The sequence below is a fragment of the Pleurodeles waltl genome, chromosome 3_1 (assembly GCF_031143425.1).
Source record: "Pleurodeles waltl isolate 20211129_DDA chromosome 3_1, aPleWal1.hap1.20221129, whole genome shotgun sequence".
Classification (NCBI taxonomy): Eukaryota; Metazoa; Chordata; class Amphibia; order Caudata; family Salamandridae; genus Pleurodeles; species Pleurodeles waltl.
In genome coordinates, this window is record NC_090440.1 from 304,842,395 (window position 1) to 304,855,117 (window position 12,723).

Consider the following 12,723-nt stretch of genomic DNA (forward strand, 5'->3'; position numbering starts at 1 on the left):
CAGAAAGATTTACGGAATGCAAAAAATAATCATGTGCTTTCTGCTAGTCACTGTAAGCTAGGAAACGTTTAAATTTTTTTGCTTTAAACAGCTGCTCCATAGCTTGACCTGTCTTCCACCTTGGCTGCTGACGCTGGCAACAGACATTGTGATGTCAGAATTTGACTGCAATAACTCACTACAGTCGATTTCTGATGTCTTTTCTTTATAATCAACAACTGAGTGCATCACTAGGCACCGATTAAAAATAAATTAGAGATTTGCATTTATGGATTGCAGAATCCCATGTTTTATAAATTAATCTCAGCTCATTAGCTAAGAACCGTGGTTGCATCGTATTTTATCAGTGACGTAAATAAGAAAGTACGCAAACAATGAAATAAATCATCCTGTGAAGAGAATGGTCCCACATCACTAACAATGAACAACAATAGGCATTGTAGAATGTTTTTTTATGATGTTTGCTTAGGTTGTGAGACAAATTGTGAGATCATTCAGCAGATAGTCTCTTTAACTCATAAGCATATAGAGAAATATACATGATTGGTTTAAAGTATCTGTGATTACTATTTTGAAACTTCTTCTGATAGGACAGAATATTAAGCTGCTAACTATCTCTTATAAAAGTAGTCAGTCTGACTGTTCTGAAGTAAACTGGTTTCTTTGCAGATCACCTGTCTTGCACATTGTTACTTTAATCCTGCAGCAATGGTTTCCTTAAAAACATGTTTGTGATGTATATTTGTCAACACCAAAGCATAAGTAAAAATAAGAAATACAGAATTTACATTTTTCAAACAAAGTTAGATGATGAGAAACTTAGCATGGCATACAAATGAAGACAATCAAATGTACTGCTCTTGAGTATTCCACTAAACATAATGTGGTAAGTAAAATATTTGTATTAGTCTATTTGGAGCTATAGACTGTGACGCAGGCTTGTTTTCCAGTTAACTCACAGTTAAGGGTGAAAGAAAGTAACACCATAACCCTTAAAGTCTGGTGCATTTAGAAACTTTACATCTGCAAAGCAGGGCAAGGGCTTTCCACCAGCACAAATATGCAAACGGATCCCACCCATCTTACAATGTCTTACTATTGAATTGGCGAATAGGCTGGAGATGTCAAAAAAGGTTGCAGAGCTGGGTGTTCTTAGTGGGGAACAGTATCTACCCATTTCCAGTTACTCTGCTGCCTCTCCTAGCAACACAACTGCTTTGCTTCTTCTGCACAGTGATGGTGAATCTTCCTTTCTCTTTACAATAGCATATATAGTCGATATCATCCTAAATCATCGTCCCCTGGCTAAACATTACATTCAGTATCATATAACATAGCAGTCTGATAAGCGCACTCACATATATTGTGCTTACCGCAGAATCAGAAAACACCAGATGAAAGTCCTGAATACAAACAGAAACGTAACCCTTGCCAATTCCTGACCAACCATTATTCACCACCCCTCAAGTCCATCAGCTCAGCCTTTACAGTGATCTCTAAGGGTATTCGGCTACACTTGATTCAGCCCTGTTCAGGGTCTTGGCACAGAGACTTCTGTTTCAGTAAGCCTAGAACTCTCAGTTTAGACGAGAAGTTTCATACAACAGGCAGTGATGTAAAAAGATCAATAACCAAGCCTCAGGTATTTAAAAACATTTCAGACTCTCTTTTAGATCCTGGGGCAGATTTTCAAATACCATCCCTGCTGAATCTAGGGTTTCTCTAATGGTACATGCCAAGGGCTCAGTGGCGAGTGCAAACAGGTTTGGGAACAGGGGGCATCCTTGTCTCATGGCCCTTCCAAGTTGTAGTTCCTCAGAATTGTAGAGAGAAGGTATTTCAGGGAGCCCCTACTCACTCTGAATGCTTTGTCAGTGTTGGGTATCACCAATAGTGCTGGAAACCCCTTCAATGCTACCTTCTCAAGAAAATTGCTCACTCTAAAAATATTATCAGAGTCCTACCTACGCTGTGTAAACCCAACCTGGTCTGCACCCATTAATGAGGGAATGAACTAATCCAGTATACTGGTGATGATTTTAGTAAATCTGGATTTTTCTCCCTGGTTTAGGGGTGGACATAAAATTCTGCTCCACCAGTGGACTTTGCAGAGGTTTGCCTACTGTGGGCTCTGGAGTACCTGCAAGACTCTGCCAAATGCTGCCTGGTGTTTTTCTCATGTGCAGCTCACCAACATTAAGTTGGTGAGTGCGAGCAAAAATTTGCATCTACTTGTGTCATTTTCGAGTGCTAGAGTGCCTCCTAGTGAGATTTCTCAACACAAATGTCGCTGCAGGTCCCAACAATTTACATTGAGAAACGTGCAGCTCAAGTACACATTTTACTTGAGCAGCAGAAATAAGCAGCACCCTCTGGTGTGCCGACTGGTACCATGTGCACTGATTTTACAGTGCAGAAGAAACTTCCGGTGCAAAGCATCATTGCAAGCAACATGACATGTCCAATTCTGCTTGCTCACGAAACTCCACAGAATCTCAGAGTTTTTTTGTATCCCCACGGAATTCCATGGAGTGAATCTCCACAAGATCCGCCCTGTAATTTGACCAGGGGGTCAGGCAGACCATGCACTGACACATATATATCTGCATTCTCACTGAATCATACTAATCCATTTACAAGTGTGCACATATTCACCTACCATTCACAAGCACATGTACATGCACACACCCATTCACAGCATGCATGCACAAGTACACACATATTCATACATGCTCCACCCAACATTAAACAAAACTCTTACTGGGCTGCAGTGGTTATCATGAGTGGTGGGAGGGAAGCCTTGGTGGTTCCTGTAGGATTTCACTGCCAGCTTCTCTCATTGGCTTACTTTATGGGTCAGCCAATGAGAGGAGGTGGCAGTTCCTTGCTCGTCACAGTGGGACGGGGTAATTGAGACTGCTGATCCCTCCCACTCTGTTACGAGGTGCCACTGATGGATAGTCTGCTCTGAGCACTTCAGGGCTGAAAATGGAAGTGCCCCAGTTCATGTGTGCATACATGTGGGTGAGGTGGCACCTTTGCCCTTAATGACTGGGCCACCACTGGGTCAATGATCAATATAACGTCTGCATTACACATCAAGAGTACAACATCTCCATCTTGAGTGAACAAATTATATAATTGTTCAATGGGTTGTTCTAGAAAGTAAGAATTATCCTTGTAAAATGCTAAGGGGATATCATCCGGGCCCAGACCTTGGTAGCCAGCTTATCTAGTTCTCTACCCACTGGAGCTTCGCACTTCCACATGTCAGCTCCCCCCTTTGTGCTCCAGGTTCTGCACTATAGAACCTTTGGTAGAAATTGGCAAATACTGCCCTAATGGCTGCTCCATTTGTTGTGTAGTGTAGCAGTTCTTTCTTTCGCTACTGTGGGCTCTCTGATTCGACCAGTGATGCCCTCATAATACTGATACAGGTATTTATTTACATTTCTACTGTAATGTGTTCACTTGCCACCACAATGGGCTCACTGCAAATAATCTGTCATTTGTTCTGGGACTCGTATAATCAACTTGGTCATCACTTGACTGTAGTTTTGGTTTATTTGTCCTCCCTGGGTCATGCAGTAGCATCGTTGTTCTTTGGTTTCGATTTCACCTCTTGCACAGCACGCTCCTCACATTAATGTTGGATCACTCAGACCCGTAGGATTGTTATGACCTTGGCATCATTTTATATAATATGTCATCAAATTATGTGTCTCTGTTGGGTGGTCTTTAGTAAAGCGGCATCTCCTCTGCCTTGGCAAGTACTCCTTTGCCCTCTGGAGAGCACTTTTGTTTAAACTCTCATTTTATTCATACACCCGCTAGCATGTTTGGATCACTGTAAAATACATATTCTTTACACAATCTAGCATCCTTCAGTTGTGTCAGCCAGGGTACATGCCTGTACAATGATGCATGTTACTCTCACCTACATCATGCCATTTGTTTGCCTTGCAATCGAGAGATGATCTATTGCATTAGATGCAAGATTGTGACAGGAATTCACCTTACCTGTATGAATCTCCATAGATACTGCAGGAATAGTTTTTATGCACCACTTGGATAACCTAATCAGTGACCATTGTTCAGATGGCTCCTATGAGTAACCTTTTTCCTATACTTCTATTTTACTAATAATACATTGACATTGTTCTCTTCTATTTTAACACAGGTGGCTCCACTTTATCTCCTTCTCTTCCGAGAGAGAAAGCCTCCGGTATTTGCATTCAGTACTCTTTCATGACAATTGCCTTCTCTTTTGGGTAGCCACTACTGTCCTGAGGAACACCCTTTCAAATTCTTCTTTACAGGGTTGATATGTTGAATTGACATCAACCATATATTCATTTATTAGAAGGACTAATAATACTGTATTTCTTCTATGTACCGCAGACTTGATTATTGTCCTGCTGGCTGACTGTTTTCTTCTTTTACTTCTGTGTGTTGTGTACTGTATATACTTATTCACATTATCTCACTTGATCACTTTTGCACTATGCTGTCACTTGTAGCACCTTGATATTTGTTGAAATTGTCATATGAGGAGTTTTTGAATATGATCAAACCAATCACTAAAACTGGTTTCCTTTTGCATTGCCTTACATGTCTAATTTTGTGCTAGTCTGAATTATTTACCCTACCTACTTGATTTGTTCTACCAAATTACTGCCTTTGGAACACTTTATATTATAATGACTTGATCACTAATACAACACTACAATACTATTAATATTAGTAGTTTTGGATGATTTTCATTGACCATAAGTTCATATAATTAAAGAAAAGATTGCAGACTCCTGCACCAAGGCATTCCCAAAAACCCTGAAAGTTAAAACAGAACAGGGGTTATGTAAAACATGGAACTGTGCCTCCATGAGAGTAAAAGATAACTTATTTTATTCAATACTTTCACAATACTTAGACCAGCATTGTTTTTGTTTCCCACGGGGCGCTGAAGGGATGAAAGGAGCCCGAATGTTGGGGGTGCTATATCAAACCACTCTCATATAGACCTGAAATGGGAAGAATAAGTGGTCGGCTGTACGTACTCCATGGAGAATGCACAGGGGTCCCTTTAAGAGTAAGATAAATTGGGAGAGGAACTGGGAATGCCTGTAAAGTTATTTGGCTGAGAATGACTGAGCCAATATGAAACCCCATATTTACTGGGACACCTTCAAAGCCATGAATAGAGGAGCAGCAATAACAATCCAGCATTAAATGTGTAGCAGTAATCAACTGGTTGAATTCAAACTTCAAAAAAAAATTCTAGACACAGAGGAGAAACATAAACAAAACCCATCTATGCAGCTGCATAATATTACATATTCCTCCAAACCCAGTTGCGATCTCTTAGAACTCAAAAAGCTGAGTGGTCCCTGCCGTACTGAAATAGATATTTTTATGAGCAAGGAAGCCAAGCAGACAGACTTCATGTGCTGTGACTCAGGCCCATAGTACTGTGAGTAGAATGAGTTAACTTTTACTGCCACTGAGGCAAACCTCCATGTGTCACATAACCCCTGTTCTGTTTTATCTTTTAGTTTTTTTTTTATAAGGCCTTAGTGCAGGAGTTTACAATCTTTGCTTTATTTGGATTAACATATGTTCAATTAAAATTGTCCAGAGCTATCAATAATATTAGTATTGTAGTGTTGTATTAGTGATTACATTAGACAAGATTACATGAGTGGATAACCTCTTCACAATTACCACCAGTGATTAACTCAGTGCACCAGGTAAGCTTGCCAGCAGTATTTAAAAAAATAATTTGCCAATTTGTAATGTATCAACATTTTATAAAGTTGTATTGTATAAAGGTATCAAAAGTCATAGTTGTAACACCCCTGACACCAGGGTAATAACTTGAGAAATATGTCTTGCCAGTGCCAAATGATTTATTACTCAAACATTAGCTTTAAATATATTTTGGAAATTCAAGCATTTTTGTCCCAAACATCAGCTTAAGAGTTCTGAAAATACATATATTTTCATCTTGAAAGCACACTTTTCAATTTTGGTGTACGTATATCAATTCAGCCAAAGAAATGCTTCTAATTTCGTAGGTTGGGCTGCAAACGGGACTACTTACTGGCAGCTGGAGAGCTACAAATAGCTCACAATCTACTTGTTGGTGGAGCCTGCCTTAGAATGACTCCCTCACCTTTTCTGATTTATCCAGTGCAGGATTTCCCATAATTAGCATACACCCCACTGAACCCATGTCGTTTTCAACTATACTTAGTAAGAAATCTTCTTGTTACAAGTTCAGCCCACATAATATGATAATCTTGCATATTGTCTACCATCTTGTTGGGTGTTGAGAACCATGTGATGTATAGTAGTTGTTGTAAGTTGATCTGGACCAGATAAAGTTGTTAGATCGGTTTCGCCATACTCCAGATGTTGATAGAAAGAGTCTACATCTGCCTCAACCTCAAAGGTTTCCTTTCTTAGCTCGGCACTTCGCCTCAATGATTTATCTGTGCCTGCTTTTAGCTCTGAAATGCCAGACTTGAGATACTCTGGTTGAGGTGGTCGCAGCTTTTGCTGCCGTTGCACACAGGAGAGGGTTAGTAGGTACATAGTTAACAAATAAAAAGTCAAGTGATGGGGCATTGCATATTTCCCTGCAGTGTTCTTCCCCAGGACAGGCCCCAGCACACTTTGATATTGTGTTCTATAAGGCTGAGGCCCCATCTGGCACAGTCACAAAGCTAAAATAAGCACAACATCATCTGCTTATGGGCAGAGTTTCACATTACTCACTGTAATTCATGGCTGAGATGAACAGCATGTGGCTCGATCTCCCTGACCCAATTGTTACTGGTGGCTCATAACCCCCTTCCCTCCCCCCCACGAACATGGTCCCTGTGCACCCTCCAGATCTCTCTGGCCTCATGGAAAGGGTCTCATGGATCTTCATATTCCCCTGGCCCAATTGTCACTAAGACACTCTGCCTATCCAGCTTGGCACCCCAATGCACCCCACCCCAGGACTTCATGTGGTCTGCTATTCCACTGTGCAGCTTGAGTCTCCTTCCCATAGCTTGGCTAGTGCCAGCATTGAGCTACATCGAAGATTAGCTAGTCGTAGTTGGACTCTTGTTCTAGGCAAGACTGCTGGTTTAAGGATGACAGTAGTTATGTTTGTAGGTGACTATGCCAATCCTACAACAAAACACAACTGTCGTCCCTACCCTTCCGGCTCACACGCAGTACCTCACCAAAAGCTCAAAACAGTCAAAGGTGATTTGTGGCAGCCTTTACACATGGACTCAAGAGTGTGACATCTCAGGGAGTGTTGTGGTTAAACAGAGATTACCCCTTTCTCTCATTAACAATATGTCTCCATCACACACAGGCAATGAAGAAGATGCAGTAAAGTTTCAATAGGTTTTATTTTAGAAAAACTGCATTCTGTGATAAGTTGCATGGGCTGCGATGATTAGGATAATGAACAGTGCAAGAAACAGAATGGGAAAGACAAGTCATTAGTACAAAGACCCCTACCATCTTGCAATATCATGAAATAACATGAGGTGTGTAATATGTCCTAATACCCTAGCATGTAGGCCTAACCTCTAACCTAGAAGAGAGCTAGGTGTGTTAAACCTCAATCTGCCAATGTCATGTCCATGAGAAGAGCCCCCAACCCTCACTACCTTGGAATGAGGTCTCTAGCTCAGACTCCGCAGGAACACAAAGACTGGGTCAGTGTCAAGGCGACGTGCTGCATCAATAGCAGCGATTGCATCTGGTTGGAACCCTCAGACTATCTGATAAAGTGAGGAGTATTTATACAGATCTACTTGGACTCCTGACATAGGTTTGTTCCCAAACAATAGATAACAAGGCATGCTTGGGATGGTAATTAATATAAACAATTCCCTCGAAAGCATGAAGAGAGAAAGTACCTAAAGTTAACACCTACAGTTTGTTTGTATTTGTCGCCTGATTTTGACGCCTTAGCAGGGTGGTACTGATAATGAAAATCAAAACATGGGCCGAAGTCAAAACAAGGCAGCCATCTTAAAATAATTAATTAAATAAATGCGCTAAAACAGAGCAAACTAAGTAGGGTAAAAGTCACTGGGTGACGGAGGCACGAGTCTGCATGCCACAGACTAAGCTAACTCCTGTATCCCATTAAAACACACTAGGATTCACTACACTAAGGCACTCTGCCTATCTGGCTCGGCACCCCAATGCACCCCACCCCAGGACTTCACATGGTCTGCTATTCCACAGTGCAGCTTGGGTCTCCTTCCCATAGCTTGGCTAGTGCCAGCATTGAGCTACACCGAAGATTAGCTGGTGAGGCACGGAACTAGATATTCCTGACTGCCAATTCAGGGTGGTCTTTCTTTTCTTTTAAGTGTTGCACTTAATGAAGATTGTAAAGTAATTAAAAACGTTTGTGAACTGTAAGGCTACAGATTTTACAACGTCCTATGCCCCTGCTTATTATGAGGTTTTAATCCATGTTATACAGCTGCTTCTTCTCAGATTCCCACTTGGTAACATGAAGAGTGATGTGAAGGCCTATGTCTTCAATTTAATCAGCTACTTTAAAGAATTGTTCCTTTATGTACATCTGATAAGATGATCGTCACACCTGCAACATCTGTCTTAGCAGTGCACAAAAATGTAATTGTATCCTAAAGTGGCTACTTACCACTTTAGTTATAAAGGTGAGCCTCTTAACTAATGGTACAGCTTCGAATTACTATAATTACCGGACTAGGATCCACTGTATATCCCAATTAATAGCATAGGCTCATGTGGTGAGTATGATCCTATTAAGTAATTGCTAGAGGTTGAAATGTTGGTGTACACCAGTGATCTCCCAAAATAACCCATTCAATTCATGAGGCCCATCCTGATCAGGTGCACATGCTTAGCGCAGAGTTGAGCACCTGAGTGTCTAAAGTTAATACATATAACTCGGTATTTAATGCATGAACATTAGCCAGAACAAATCGGAAATAGGGAGCAGTGAATGCCTCTCTTTCTACATAGGTGCAGCTCCTTCTGATACGGAGCCATGAATTAAATGAGTTGTGTTATGATGCAGTCCACAGTTCCTATTTCAGTACAAGAATACCAGCACCACATGACTTATCTGTATAATAACAATTACTCTTGACCACTGTATTTTTGATAAACACAAGCACTACACTGCCACCACTTATTGTGTTGTAGCATCTGGATTTATGCTTTGGGATACATCAGACACTATTGCAAGTTTACCTTTGCTTTCATTTTGTGTTCCATACTGTGGAATATTCTATTGCTTGTGTAATGTTTTAAACAGATCCATTGTTTTTATTAGCCAGTACATTCATTAGATGGTTGTGCAGCCTGGCATCTGTATGTGACACTTGCAGAACATATTTTCTGTTAGGTGCAAATGAGCAACCTATTTCATTCATTTCTGCTCACATAATTGCACAGTGCATAAACCTACTGCAACTTATCACACAGTGAGTTTATTTTCCAAAGTATCAGTCATGGCAACTTCAGAGTAGAACAGCAGTGTCTTTCTAAAGCATAGTGCAGGAAAGGCATCCTTTTTGTCCTGACCACACCAGACTGATGCTAGTGATTACTGACTCTGAATCTTACTGACTGAAATTTCCCTGGGATCTGTCAGTGCCTTGTCCTATAAAAGGTATAGGGTTGGTGATAGAATTCTAACTGGCAAAGACAACCTACCTCTAAGTTTCTAGTATATACTAGGGCATGTAGGTTTAGAGACCACAGTGGATTTAATGAACTTAAGTCTGCACTCCTGGGGTGTCTGGTGCCATTTTGAAGCCAAACCTGCTTTGCAGACTGGTTTTAAAATAAATCCTGTGTCCAAATGTGAATGAATCAGGGACTAAAAGTGCTTCCAAAGTCAAAAGCTACCTTATTATTACATTTAAGTCACCCCTAAGTCCCAAGATACTTTGCTGCTTTTTAGCGCCATTAGGTGTCTGCACCGGTGGAGGGGGAGGTCTCCTTACATTTATTTTTCTGCCCAGGCGTTTGTTGTGGCCTTTAGAACATTCCTTAGCTCTGTCCCTCACAGTTGTTTTTGGTTGCCTTTCCCCCTTTTTGTGCATGGGCTGGGGCCCAGCTTTGCTGTTGTTACTGGGGTCTGACCAGATCATTTGTGCTTGGTTGTGTGGGCCTACCATTTAGTTTGGTGTGGGTCCGTGGAGGGGCAGTTTGTGTTAGTGTGTTTTAAAGAATGGGGAAAAGAAATGTGTCCTCTGCCAAGGTGCTGCCCCCGCTGGCTGCACCTCGTGTTTCCACAATTGAGGGCTTTTTAAATTAGGCGGTGGAGTTGGTATCTAAAGAAAAAGTGTTGGCAGAAAGAAGGCTCTGTTTGTCTAGAGATAGCCTTCTCTTACCCCCCAGACGTCTCCTGATTGTAGAGGTGGGTGGAGACCCTAACCCCCTTTTCCCAAGTGGTGAGCCCCAGTCATAAGCAGAAAAGGTGCAGCCCATTTACAACTCAATGTAATTCCTGGGTTAATGCAACCACCCAGACTGACCATATATTTACCTAGTTAGAGGGTGGCCAAATTCTCACCAGCAAATTGTCTGTGCTCAAGGAGCTCTTAAACGCAAAAATTTATCCAATTTTGTCTGGGCTCACTCACCTTGAGGCGCAGGTGGCAGAGACTTTGGCCCACAAAAATTCAGCAATGGGGCTGTTGCAGGCAGTCTGACCCAATAGTTCAGCCTAATTCTACCAATCCTGTTCACCTTGCCTCAGGTCCTTGTTCTACTAGGCCGTCTGTGGGGACAGGCTCATTCCTAATTACCCCTGAGCCTCGGACATGTCAGTGGAGTCTCAAGTGGCCCATCCCTCCCCAGCTCCAGTGAGAAGAGTGGACAGTTCATGTAGCCCGGTGCCGTTGATCTGAAGAACCCTGGTGTTGTGCTCAATTTGCCTCAGGAGGTGACTCCCTATGTTGTGTTTCTAGGGAATGTTCCACCTCACTGCAATTCAGCCTGGAAACTTATTTTGAGTTGAAAAACAGTGTGGTGCATTGGTTCAACTCTTATGGGGGCTGTGGGCTACCGGAATCTATCATAATGGCCTGGAGGGTTGGGTGGGTGGTGTGGGTGGGCCCAGCTGAGAAAATATGGGAGAGGATTGTGTGGTGGTTGATTTTAACAACCCGTGTTGTGGTTAATTTTAACAACCCTAATTCTAACAACCCTTGCAGCAGTTTTGGCTGTTTGCCACCTTCGAGGAGTTGTAGCCCACCTGGCATAATTGCTCTCCTGCTGGGTTTCTTTTATAAGCCAGTTAGGGTCTGCCTTCACCTTGTGGTTCAGGTCCTTGAGGGTTGGGCTCCCTCAGTGAGTGTGTGTACTGTACTTAGGTTACCCTCACCCTTGATCTTTTCTAATAGATCCACCCCTCTAAATAACTTAGAGCTGTGTGACTGACTGGGTTCCCCTCACCCCCCATGCCGTCTCCGGTGGCTAGTACAACCCTAGTGCCTAAGCCATTACTATCTATTGTCATGGAACATCACAAGACTCTCAACTAAGTTTACTGATCTGACCCGGGTGCATTTCATTAGAACGTACCAGATCATTTGCCTTCAGGAAATTTGGAAGGTTAAGAACAGCTTTGTCCTGGAGGACTATACTACCTATCTTTGTCTAGAAGGTCCCTCGGTGGCAGGGAGGGCTCGGATGTTTGATCATATTTACTGCAGTGGAGTTTAGTAGACTCATCTGTCATCTGCATTGGGGGGCACAGATGTTGCAGGGGCTATTGATCTTAATTCCAGATTTTCCTCTGTCAGCTTTTATCAATTTTTACAATACCGGGGGAAGAGGCTATGATACGATCACCAGTCTTTCATGTCTGAAATTGTCCCTGAACATGTTGTGTGAGAGAGCTTCAGGGAGAGAATTAACAGTGTTGTGGGGTATTTTAATCATCACTTAAGTGACTCTCCACTTGATTCTGATGTTTTGAAGCCCAAGTGTTTGCTTTCTGAGGGCCTTCACTTCACCCACTCAGAGGGTTTGAGGTTGGGGAAGTTTTGGAATCCCATAATTTGGTTTTCACCATGGATAAGTTGGTTTATTGGTGGGGTTCAGTGACTGGGACGTAAGTGTCCCAGCTAGGTCCCCCCTAGTTATCTTCCCTAGAAGAAGTCAATCAGGGTATTGTAGCGTCATCCTGGAATGAGGCTCCTAGCCCAGCTGGAATTCCACCAGACTTGTCCATGACTGAAATGGAGGTGTGGAGGACAGGTTTTGAATGCAGCCATCTGGGTGTGGGCCATGAATTTGTGGTCTACAGCTGTGATTGTGCTGATCTTTAAAAAGGGGGATAAAAATTATCCCCAATGTTACCTCCCCATATCATCAATATATGCCTTTGTAAATGTCTTGGGAGGATAATTATGTTTTAATTGGCAGATAAGTACAATATTTTGAGTGATGCTCAATTTGGTTTCAGGTCGGGTAGGTCTACCTCTGACCAATGTTTGCATCTGATTATCAATAAATACAAGGTGGACCAGTCGCAATCTTTGCATCTAGTATTAATGGACTTGACATTGTGGGCTCTGCTTGCCAAGATGGGGGTTGACCTGAATATCAATGCCCTTTTAGTGGACCTGCACTCTAATACTTCTGCCTTAGTGCATTTCTAACAGGATGCTGCAAAGTACCTGGTAGTTTCCTACTAGT

The 12,723-nt window shown here is 42.1% G+C and overlaps 1 protein-coding gene across 2 annotated transcripts in view; it reads left to right on the plus strand.

Moving 5' to 3' along the window:
• The window catches only part of WDR72 (WD repeat domain 72), an 896,838-nt gene that overhangs the window by 295,663 nt on the left and 588,452 nt on the right, over positions 1–12,723 (plus strand). The window lies entirely within an intron of this gene.